Source organism: Helicoverpa zea, chromosome 5, assembly GCF_022581195.2.
Source record: "Helicoverpa zea isolate HzStark_Cry1AcR chromosome 5, ilHelZeax1.1, whole genome shotgun sequence".
NCBI classification, from domain to species: Eukaryota; Metazoa; Arthropoda; class Insecta; order Lepidoptera; family Noctuidae; genus Helicoverpa; species Helicoverpa zea.
In genome coordinates, this window is record NC_061456.1 from 653,082 (window position 1) to 666,520 (window position 13,439).

At 35.8% G+C, this 13,439-nt stretch overlaps 1 protein-coding gene across 1 annotated transcript in view; it reads right to left on the reverse strand.

Moving 5' to 3' along the window:
* The window catches only part of LOC124630613 (neuropeptide FF receptor 2-like), a 44,019-nt gene that overhangs the window by 7,668 nt on the left and 22,912 nt on the right, over positions 1-13,439 (reverse strand). The gene's annotated exons all lie outside the window — the stretch shown is intronic.

Here is a 13,439-nt window from a genome sequence, read left to right on the forward strand (position 1 = left end):
TAACGTGGCAGTCAATAATTTGCTATATTTCATGATTCCGAGTACAGATATTGCCAATCAGACTCGGTAATTTCATTTAATAACAATTTCTGCATAGTTACGAGAACTATGTGAGTGATTTATTTACCTACATAATTTGCAATTATGATAAAATATCTTTCTATATTTGAGTAATTCGGTGAGCATCATTACTGATCTATGAGTACCTATTCATTTCACACATGAATATCGTTAACAAACCAAACCGTACTTTGGCATGGGAAATCATTAGATGACCCTGTAGGTGCAGCAGGAAGTAATGCGATGCGATACGTTTAATGCCTACAACCCATCTTTGTTTGATGGAGCCTTTTACATATGTAGTAAGACCGCGGTAACTCTTTCGAACGATCCTGCTACTTGTAGACAAACCAGACCAGATTGGACATTTTTGTCTTCTGCAGAAATCGAACCTACTACACACAGGCGGATATAACATTCAATATTTCAGCCATCATCCTCCGAGCTTTTTCCCAATCATGTTGCGGTCGGCTTCCAGTCTAACCGGATTCAGCTGAGTACCAGTGCTTTACAAGAAACGACTGCCTATCTGACCTCCTCAACCCAGTTTCCCGGGCAACCCGATACCCCTTGGTTAGACTGGTGTCAGACTTACTGGCTTCTGACTACCCGTAACGACTGCCAAGGATGTTCGATGACAGCCGGGACCTACAGTTTAACGTGCCATCCGAAACACAGCCAATGGTGTCTAAGATATACTTAGAAAGTACATACAAACTTAGAAAAGTTGCATTGGTACTTGCCTGACCTCCACTCACTATATTATTTAAACTTGAAATATGTAACTAAGTTCTAAACTATTACTTAAAACATAGGCTTTGTTTACAATCCTAACAAAAACAAAATTAAGTTTTGAACAACAACAAAACAATTAACATCTAGCACCAAAACAAAACAGTTAGTTTAGCGAAATAGTTTATTATTATAATAGTGTTGTACTAGAAATTTGATATGCTTTTTTAAAGTCTTAGGTATCTATAAGACAGAGAGCGGTCACGAGGTCGAGCGTTCTGCGTTCGAGCTCTACTACCACTGCTTCTACTTGACCGACGCGGTCAGAATGCCTCCTGTGTGAGTATATCTCATCATCATCCTCGGAGCCTTTTTCCCAACTATGTCGTATGTGGGGTCGTATCTACATAACATGATATGACATGACACAAAAAACGCAAAACTGACCGCTTGAACGCTTGACCGCGTGACCGCTCTCGGTCTGATAGTACCATTACTTAGATTTTAGTAATCACCTGTTCAAAGTTGTAATTTCTCAACAGCTTAAGTTTTGGTCGGACCACACATGGTCACGGACTTTGCTTCCACACGTGTAACTCCTTAATTAACGTACATACATCAGTCTGTAGGTATTTAAAGTCCATATTGATTGACTGTTAATTGTAGGAGTTAGAAATTCGGAGAACCAGTCTTAGCGAGAAGGTAGATCAAGAATATTAGGAGCTAGTATTATTTTGATTTAAATATAACGAGAGATATATTAATACTTAGTTCTCAACAAAATTAACTGCGGTAAAAATGAAGTAAACCGATGAGCTGCAATTAAGTTAGGCACGAGCTCTTTGTATTGGTTGTTATAGTATATAAACATCGGCCCATGATAATATCAGTAGATACTCAAGAACATAAGACAGAAAGCTGATCACAGTTAAGGCTATTAAGATGCAAACTTTTAGTCGGCCGATAGTTTGTTTGTTTAAAAAAATTACAACCATCAGGTCAACTTTTGGCCGATTGTTTAGTCTGCAGTATAGGGGTACTCTAATACATTGACACGACTTGCTCCACTCATCGAAGCATGATGCATGCAATCCAGCTTAGATTCATATTTTCTCAAGTCATTTTCATATTCATATTTTGATCAATTTTCTTTAAATTCCTTTTCAAAGGAATTTGAGCTCAATCATTCCACATTATTGGCAACTGGAATTGGCAATAGCACTTTGTAGAATTTGTGATTTATATGACAAAGATTTAGTATTCAAAGAATTCACTGTGCATTGATTATTCGATGTAGAAGAAATCTCTATTAAATAATTATATAAAATCTCTCTATTATGTAAATATTCTATTTCTGATTATGACTTTAGTGTAAATTGGAGACTAGGTCGTTAACCATTTTTTAATCATTTTTTTTCTTCAATTGTTATTTATGTTTTAAATAATTCGACAAAAATTACCAAAGTACTTTAAAAATATGGCATAGTTCTTTATCTAATACATTAAAATACTTATTAAAAATCCATTTGTGTATAAAACCTAGAAAGTACTTGTAATCAATCATTTTTGTGTAAAGTAGTCATCTTTCTAAAATTCCTCGTACATTTGCGTACAAGAAATCTGGGGCGATTACATAAAAACATTTTTCTTTGGTAGTTTTGTTAATGATTGGTTTGTGTTCTAATAGGTATCTTATGCAGCATTGGAATTATCTTGAAAAGAATCTACAAGGCCTTACCTTGGCTGGTATTGTTTAATAAAACTGGCCAAGTTATGTGTTCAACTAGCGATGAGTTAAAGTTGTGTCTAACCGCGGACGAAGGCTGCAGCTGGTTGCAGGCGAGCAACCTTGAAACTTATGTACTGCGAAGGCCCATTGTAATGAGTTCCTAACACCAACATGTTTAGCGTTTATTGCTTAGATATCTTCGACTAGGATGACTAACGTTTAGGAAGGTTGTAGCTTCCATTAATCGTACCTACTAAGTTTTATGTAGTTACTCAGCCAAAAACGGGGCCAATTTTTTTTTTATTCCAGCTCAGAAGCCATATAATATAATAAATAGAATTCCCATGTGCATTTAACATATCAAATAAAACCAATGTAACTATACTAACGAACAGTAAATAAGTTATTAGATAACAAATAAACCGTTTACCGACTCGTTAATGTTAACAAACACAGAATATACAAATGAAACATGGTGCGTATAACTTTTAAATATACAAAGTTTCATTTCCCCGGGGACGACATAAAGCTGGGAATGTTAGCCATGTAGCTAATTGTTGGATATTAGCCAAGTTGGAAGATTTCAAACATACCTTCACGTATTTGTATGAATAAAGTATGCACGGTTTTTCATAGTTTACATGGATTAATAGTGTTCGGGGAAACTTCTTTACTCTTCGCCGCTATTGTTCGCAAGAAAACATAGCAGCAGCTCGAATGGGGCTGGAGTATTATCTACTAGGAATTAAAATGGTTTAAGTGTATGTACTCATAAAAGTGCTTAATATAAAAATAAATACAAGGTGTTGATTTGCATTTGTGCCATACTTCAGGAGGAGGACATAAAATACGTAAATAATCGATTGGAATTACAGTAGACGGCAAATAGCTAATATGCACTGCTTTTTTTGTCATTTCAATGTCGTAGTATTTGTAAAGTAACCCCATTTTATGAATGAAAATTATGAAGGATCGTTGCGAATGCTTTGTGTTTGCGTTTGTTTGAGGGCACAGCACGATTTTAAGGCCAGTAACACACGCGCCAAGTTTAAAATACGGCTAGATGACATTGAAGGAATTCCGAAAAAAGTTTTTTAAAAAAAATTATGTGCCAATTTTTTTGTTGATTTGGGTCGAGAATCAGTAGCATAATTACGTCCTTGAATATGGCACGGATGCAAATCAACAGCTTGTATAAATAATATATAAAAATAATAAAAATATAAATACCTGCAATTTCTTAACGTATTGAAATGTTATCAACGATTATTTTGGTATTTAGAGGCTCTATTTACTAGACATATTTGTATTTTTTTCCTGTGTAAAAGTATTAATAAACGAAAGGCTATTCTGAAAAAAATAAATCTATTAAAAGCCATAAGTTAGGAACATTTTCTGAGCTGAGTTAAAAATTTCCCGTACATACTGAGTTTTGGCAAATCGTCCTGTCCGTGCTCCTATTACATTTGATTACTAAAGTTTCATTGCGTACCCAGATTTATTGCCCTCCAGTGTACTATAAGAAAATGTCGATATATCCCTGGTTTTTCGTAAAGTCACAGCCATTTCCTTCAAATATAAATCATCTTTCAAGATTACACTCGTTCGCATCGGCGCGTTTCAAAATCGCGCATCGAATTACGGAAGTTGGTTTTATATTTGAGTACACTTGCGAGTTATGGCGAATTATCTCTAAGATTAAAGAGGGATTTTGTCAAGTTATATCTGTTATATATTTCTCAATTTTTATGTTATTTTTAGGGTTCCGTACCTCGAAAGGAAAAAACGGAACCCTTATAGGATCACTTTGTTGTCCGTCTGTCTGTCTGTCTGTTTGTCAAGACCCTTTATCTTAAGAACGCGTGGACGTATCAAGCTGAAATTCACATGAAATACTCGGGTCTATTGTCCCTTTAGGCTGTGAAAATATCAAGCTTCTAAGCCAAGCCAATCAAAAGATACAACCGATTATGTCGATATTTTCAACAAATTCTCGACACTCGCAAAGGAATCAAAACCTACAGGGTACTTCCCGTAAACTCAGAATCTTGAAATTTGGCATGAAGCATTGTTATATAATGCAAATATAGGAAAAATTGCGAAAATCTCATTTTTTTTTGTTATATAATATAATAAAAATATTTTAATAAAATGAAACTTACTACCTTATTTCTCACGAACGAATAAAGGTACCAAATTGAAATTTATACCAAATACTTGGGTCTATTGTCCCTTTAAGCAATGAAAAAATCAAACTTCTAAGTTATCGCGATCAAAAGATACAGCAGTTTTACCGACACCTTAGACGAATTTCCGTCACACGCTAGAGAATCAAAACCTACAAGGTACTTCCCGTGAACTCAGAATCTTAAAATTCGGCACGAAGCAACGTTATATAGTACAGATAAAGGAAAAATTGCGAAAATGATAAATTTGAAGTTACATAAAATATTAAAATATTATTTTTGCTTACATGACATAAAATATTTTTTTAATAATTATAAACTTACTATTAAAGTTTTGAATAAAAAGTGAAATTCATATCAAACACTTCTTAAATATAATGGCCTCTAAACTGTGAAAAATTTTAAATCATTCAAAGGTCATTGGGCACCTTAGTATGAAAACCATACCCACGGCGGATACGAACGAAATATAGCACAGTATAATGATAAAGGCTCTGATTTACTATGGCATTAGTCGCATCAATGTGAACCATGGGAATCTAGAGAAAATCAGGTGTAAACATCAAATATTTTCCTCATTTCAATGGGGAATTTAAACGACCAAGTTTGACGGATTTGAGAAATCATTTCTTTGTAGTGAAAGAGTATACTCGCCGTTTATTTCCATTGTCATCAGGTCAGGATCTGATGATGGAAATCCTGAGAAATCGAGGGCAACTATCAGAAATTGTAGGCATGCATAGGATTAAAACTTGATTCTCAGATGTATGTCTGGTGATACTATCAAACAGTGAAGGTTTAGAGCTTATCTGATGATGGAGACGTGAGAAAGTCGAGAGAACTCGGTATGTTTTAGTTACGTCGTGTTTGGGCTTATATTATTCGTATTGATGAGAACTTTTCACAAAAGTTAAAAATAAAAACTTTTTACAAAAAAAAAACAACTTCTAAAACAACAAGAAAACTGTTTATATGCATCGGTCTAGATCTCGGTGGTTAAATAAATATAGATGCATCCTCTAGACACCGACTTCTAGACCGATGCACCTAACATCTTTTTAATTTCTTTCTTGCATTTGTTTTCTTGTTGCTTTTTTATATGTTTGAAGTTGGATTTGTTTGTAAAATGCTACAAAATAAAATAATGCCGACTTTATAAAACAAAGAAAGGGACAGAATTACACTTTTGTCAAGGCTCTAGAAACGTAAAGCCAGCAGCCTCGAATCCTACTCTCTAGAAGTCGTTGTTACAATTCGACAGCTACAAGTCGTCAGGCGGTTTCGAAAAAAACCTGAAACTGGGGCTCTTTAGGTGATTAATCCCTCAAAAATAAAAGATCCCATTCCTGCAATGGCTGCTTTAACCCAAGTTAGTAGTGAATTCTCATCACCTAAAATAAAATAAGCTCCAACACAAGGTTACGTTATAAATTGTAAAGGAGTTCCCATAACTATATCTGATCTTAGTTGTCGATCCCACAATGGCAGTCAAACCTATCTTTGTGGAAAGTCTTCGCCAATACGAATAAAATAAGCCTAAACACGTGGTAGTTGCAACATACCGTTCGGGAGTTCCCTTGACTCTCTGTAGTCTCCATAATCAAATCAGCTCCAAACCTTCACTGTTTACCAGTACCCTCAAAAATACACTCACATGTCTGGTTATGACTCGATGCGTGCCTACAATATTCAATAGTTGCCCTCGATTTCTCAGGGTTTCCAGATCCTCATCAGATCCTGGTCATCCGGATTGGCACCTTCCTTCTTTATAAATGTCTTTAACAATAAAAACTAGCATTGCAACCTGTACAATCCTCTGAAACTGCTTGTCTTTTATATTTTTCAAACGATCCTGGACATTCGTCTCCATGGAATTTTAATAAAATATTTATATTCAAAGAAACGTCATACCATTCTCCTCGATTTAAAACTACTTTGATTCATGTCCGCCACTTTTTACAAAGCGGGTCAGATATGCCCCATGACCTTTAAGACATAATTAGTTATTTTCAATCAGATTTCTGAATGATGACTATAAAATGTTGTATATAAATAACTTCAATAAAATAACTTTTACAAGGTACTGGCCTACTATTTTAATTATATTATAAAATAAAAAATATTAACTATTTTGACTCTCACGAAATTACCATAACTGTGATTGTTCTAAACTGAACGGTTGGCGCGAAACTCACTTTTTATCTATACAGCATTTGTACGGAACCCTCGGTGCGCGAGTCCGACTCGCACTTGGCCGGTTTATTTCAGTTCAGATCAATCGTTTATGTTACTTCCCCGTAGCTCCTTTAATAAATTGCTATTTTTTGAAGCATCACCTGCCTACCCTTATCTCAATTATATTTTAACACCTACTTACCGAATTCACAGTAATTTTCCGATTAAACATCAGTCACATTTCACCATTAAAGTGTTAATTATAAAAATCATTTATCACTTAATCGCTCGTCAAATATTAACACATCAACTTTAATTACGTTGAAATTAATTAAAATAACGGAGATTAAAATGCTTTTCAGTAAATTGCAATATTTTGTTTAAATCAATTAGTTACGAGGCAACGAGGTGATAAATTAAACAATATGATAAATGCAAATTACACCTACGGTGAAAAAATAAACAACGTACTTAATAACTACTTATATGTATAATTCACTTCATATTTATTTCTTAAACCATATGCGAAATGAAACACTTAATAGTATCAAATTCTCAAAGTGCTCACGTCACCATAAAGTACTGAAACCTCATAGAGGTCAAAAGTTCACGTTATATTAGGCTTTTATCCACTTAATGATAAAAGGCGTAATGGCGTGAAAAGGCGCGCACTTCCATTTGTCAAGTCAAACACGCACAAAACTCATATATTGTCGACGAAAAGCCACATGGTTGATATTTAAATAATCGTTCTCTATTTGCTTTTAACGAAATCAATCAAAAAGGATGAAAGTACAAAGTTTTACTTTATTGGTTTCCATATGAAAGAAATAGGTGAAATTCAATCATAAGTATCGTATACTTTGTTAGGCATATTTCATTCGATTGAAAACTTTTTGTTACAAATTCTGTTTATTCTAAGTTAACTTAAAATTAAAAATTATATTCTATGGGACATGGCACATTATATCAGCACCGCAACAGCACGGCAGCAGCACGGCGTCGCCTCGAATTTAGACTACGGCTAGCTGCCAGCGCGCTAAATACGCGTTGTCCGCAAGGTGCAAGCTCGCCGTCCGCGCGCCGTCCGCGCGCCGGCCGCGCGCCGGCCGCGAGGTGTAAGCTTGCTGTCACCGCAAACTCAATATTATTTTAAGACAGTTATGATTGAACACGACGCAATGACGTTGTTTCGCTGCCGGTTCGGAGTCGGCGCGTAATTAGCACGCCGTTCGGCGCGCTGTACGCATGAGGTCCGCTCGCTTGCAGCACGCGGGCGGCGAGTCGAGTTGTGTGGTAGCGGCAAGCGCGCTGACTGCTCGACGTTGGCTTTTTCATATTGACATTACGAAATATAATATACACGATTTAATGCTCTAAATTGAATGACAACTTAAATGCTGGTGTGGAGCCGTGCTGTTGCGGTGCAACTGGTTTAACTTTAATCTTCGTTTCATAGAACGCCCTACGCCACTCCTGACCAGAAGTTTTATAAGCAAAATAGAAAAATATTTATCCAGAAACCTATTAATTTCCAAGCTCTAAAAGAAAAAAACTTATCCTAAGGGTATTGACCCTGTACACTTAATATACGTGAATGTTCAATCTTTGCTTTTCACTTATCAGCTTATCTATATTTCCAAGTGCCTATTTTCTTACACATCAAGAATTTAAGGTCAACGACACTCTCCATTTACATATTCCGTCATAAGTTCCTTTTAAGATTTTTTGTGACTAATTTTTATATTTCCTATTTAGTTTACTATAAGTTCCAAATAAAAAAAAATGTTGCATGAATTTTATGAGAATTTGTTATAATCGAAGTACCCAAGTAGCTATCTATACATATAATAAATCTGTAAAAAAACTGTGTCTGTACATTGAATATATTTAAAAAATAATAATTGGGTGGGGTTTAGAAACAGTAATGGAGCACAAATCCAAAAAAAAAATTCTGTCTGTTTGTCTGTATGTCTGTATGTCTGTATGTCTGTTTGTTTGTACACGCTAATCTTCGGAACTACTGAACGGATTTCAATGATTTTTTCTTTGTTGTATCAGTATTAAGCCTGGTCAACATATAGGCTATAATATATCTTCGAAACTTGAAGACCTGATGCAGAACTCCAACAGACCAACAAAACTATAAGAGATATAAAAATGGTGCCATGGCAAAAATTGTTTCATGTGATGAGCATTTTTAGTTGAGATAATAAATTTGAAGATCTGGAACACCTGATGTGGAACCCCAAGAGCCCAGCTTCTCTGTACCATATACAGGTATGGCGTTTTAGCAAAAGTTGTTCAATTTGATAAGCACTTTCTATTGACTTACACAAATTGAAGATCTAAAACACCTGATGTGGAACTCCAGGTGCCCAGCTAGACTATAGCATATAGAGGTATGACGTTTTAGCAAAAGTTGTTCAATCTGATAAGCACTCTCTGTTGACTTATACAAATTGAAGGTGTAAAACACCTGATGTGGAACTCCAGGAGTCCAGCTAGACTATAGCATATGAAGATATGACGTTTTAGCAAAAGTGGTTCAATCTGATAAGCACTCTCTATTGATGTATAAACATCGAAGATCTGGAACACCTGATATGAAACTTCAAGAGCAATACTACACTTGAAATGTATAGAAATGAATGTTATGAAATAGGTATGGTGAATCCTATCCTAAAATAATGGACACGTATTTTTCTTTTCTCTCTCTCTCACAAACAAATAATAACGAAGATACAACAACGCTTCGTTAAGTCACTGCTTAGTACAAATTTTACATACTTAGACGTGGCGTCACGAGCCCTCACTCTCCGACTTTGTTGCGTTATATCTCATTATTATTTTGTTTGTCTCTTCCAGACCTCGGGACTACAGAGTTCCGAATTTTTGGGAGGCAAACGTGGGGCCGAAGCCAACACGCTGAAGCCCTTTTGAGACAACTTTAATGAAATGGTGACACAATACCGTCGATTATCCCTTTATACACTATAGAAATGAACCCAAGGACATTCACCGGTGGACGTCGTTAAAAAAAAGACAATCCCCGGTTCTGTGCTAAACTATTGCTAACTATTGAGGGAAACTACTTGGGCTATTTGTGATGGGATGTTAGTGGATGTCAATGGTACATGTAAAAATGGCAGGTGGAGACTCGCCACCTCACTTACTGGGCCCCCGGGAACCTGAAGCGTGAGGATACCTCGGCGGACTTTAAACACAGATTACGCGCTCCCTGTGCTTACCATGAGGCACCTACCCTCCGAGCAGGGCTACTAATCCTGCTCTAGCGACTCCACTCTGGACGGCCAAGCCAAGCCAGAGGCGTGAGACCTACCCCCGTCATGGTTCACTCCGACCGGCCGGAGATGGGGGATACTCTCCCTGGAGAACTCAGCATATAGTATAGCCCCGCGGGGTTGCTACTCCCCGTCATCAGCCTCAGATGTCCTGCGGTGCCTATATCTCATTATTATTGTCGTTATTATCTCAAGAGCCTTTGTCCCAATTATGTTATGGTCGACTTCCAGTCACGATGCAACTGAGTACCAGTGTTTTACAAGGAGCGACTGCCTATCTGACCTCCACAACCTGGTTACCCGCTCAACCCAACATACCTTGGTAAGACTTACTGGCTTCTGACTACCCATAACGACTGCCAAGAATGTTCAATGACAGCCGGAACCTACAGTTTAACATCCCCTCCAAATAACGGTTATTGGTATCCAAAATATACGTAGAAAGTACATACGAACTTAGAAAAGTTGCATTGGCAGGCACTTGCCAGACCTGGAATCAAAGACGCACGCTCATACTTGAGAGATTGGTTCTCTACCCACTAAACCACCACGACTTCCACTAAGTCACCACGACTTTGTCATCTATTTAATGTTTTTTTACGTAATAATACGTGTAACATTTTTGCCACATAACTTAAATGCAGACTTATTAGAATCACTACTTTTATCCCTATGATCACGCCTATTGCGGTTCAGTTCTCAGCGTTTTGTTTAGTCCAATTTAATTAAATATATGGAACGTTTCTAATGTTTATCCGTATTCCGTTGTTTTCAAGTCAACGGGCCCTTAAAATTCAATATCAGACGGTTCAGATCTTTGATTTTGCTGACCCCGTAGTCGCTGGCATAAGGGACAGGATCCGCGTACGAAGTCGCGGGCAGAAGCTAGTATCCTAATATGGCGATATGTTGTTTGTATCGAAAATGAGTCACGCAAAGTCTGATACATATCACGGTGATCGAATTTATGAGAATTTCCGACAAACCACGTTCTTTCTTATCAAATTATTGTTGACGCCCACAATTATTATGAGAGATGAGATATTATTGACAGAAATAAGTCAAGAGTTATGTCTTAGCCTGCCCACTTATATTTATGTGGTCGGTAACAAAATAATATACCTAATAACTTTTACTATTCAATAGTTTAGGTAAGTATTAGGATCTCACTTCGGCTTACCTGTAAGATAGAAAAAGAGTAGGCTAAAAATAAACCCTAAGAAAACATTATTTATAAACCTTAACATTTTCCTTTGACGCAAACTGGTACTTCTAACTGATTCTTTTGGAAAACTTGTTTCAACAAAAAATACACTAAATATCAATATTTTAGAAAGTAAACCATCTGCATTTATAAGTGTTGAATGCACTTAGCAAAAGTTTGAAATGTGGATATTCTATAAAGGAAACTTTCGCACTAGTTTAAATGTAGCTAGCATGTTCACGTGAAATCAGTGTTTAAGTTTAATTAAAACTTGCTGCTGACAGGTTCTTTTCAATTTAACGCTTGAAGAAAAGGTGAAAAGAATTGTGAACAATTGTTTTTCTTTGCAAAAACGTTCGAGTATTTCTTACACCTAGATCTATTTCAAAAAGGAGTTGAAAGATTTAGAAGTGGTTTACTTGATTCAAATGTGGTTGGATCAAGCCTAAGATTGTTAGTAGCTCAAGGATGATATAAGAGGCAAAAGATATAGATTCAAATGTATATTCTATCCTAGGAATTCCAACTGTACATTTTCCTTAGCTACAAATAAAACAATACTGATAAAGTGTAGATTACGCAAGATGTCATCTATTGGACATATTAATTGGAAATCCAAGTGGTAGCACAATATCAAAATGGAATAATCCGCTATAAACAATAGTGGAATGTTTTCATGGAACTCCTGTCAGGTGAATTGAATTAGTTTTGCATGGTGAAATTCCTAAAACTATGGATCGAAAAATGAACAGAGGTATGAAATAAAAACATATTTGGTTTTACTGGGTTGTGTCACTTTGTGATGTCTAAATTTCATTATTGTGATAAAACATATTTTGTAAACAAATTACATAATCCCTATTATTTTTCTACATTATTACGAGTATATTTGCATTTTGTTTTCAACTAAGCATTTCGTTCTCAACTAAGGTATTTTTCCTGATTTGCGGAAAGCTCATTCATCACATTTGCAAACACTTATTAAATATGTTCAATAATCATTCTATTTGACACATCAAAAATCCACATTATTTGTATTCTTGTCCATTTTATTATCCTTCTCCATAAACAATGACATCTCATATTTCTTTTTTTCATTTCATGGACGCGAATATTCGAATAGTCAACGTTCGCACCAAAATTTACGTTTTAAATATGTATATGTGTTTATTAAACGATCCGTTTGTTATTAGCATCATCGTAATTAAGTTATGCTCATTTGATATTCATCAGAGCTCCAAATAAAGCCCCTATGCAAACGGTAAACCTAACTTATAAAATAACAATTCATTCTTTATCACAGCACTTTTATACGTAGCTATTCACTTTCGTCGGATCACAGTCTCATAGGTTTTCACTTTGAAATTAGATTTTGCTGGTATAGGCTACTCTGCCGCTTCCATTATGAAATTCAATTTAAGGTCAACACGATGCTCCAACGTTGCTAATTATACTCGACACTGATAGATGACCTGTCCAACCAATTTATACTGAAAGAGCGGCTTAACAAAACATTAGCGAAAAAAATTAATTTGAAAAACGCTGAAGCCGATCTAATGTTTAGGTACTGATGTTTGGATCATTGTCACAAATGTTTTTTTACGGAATAAAATGTGAGTTATTTGAAAGTAAGTGAGACCTTGAATTGGGGGTTGCTTGCCAGTTATTATTAATTAATTATTCATAGGATCCAGTTTTAGAACCATGTCAATAGTGTTACTTAGACTGCACTATACAAAAGATAACCCCTTTGGACTCGAAAAAACAAAGGTTAGGTAACCAAAAGACCGAAAACATTTTTTTACATTTTATTGCCTCGGAACTGCTGCAGCTTCCAAAAAATACACGAAAAAGCGAGGACACATCTGTGGAATTTTATTTCACTGTGTTTATTTTATTGTGCCAATTGTGTGAGACCTCAAAGGTTGCAAATACAAAACGTTTCACGATACCTTATGAAAACAAAGTTTTGTAAGGGTTTTTTACTGGTACCTATGCGGGTAAAAAATTATTAATAGAATCTTACCTAGCTTCCTAAAAATACTTTC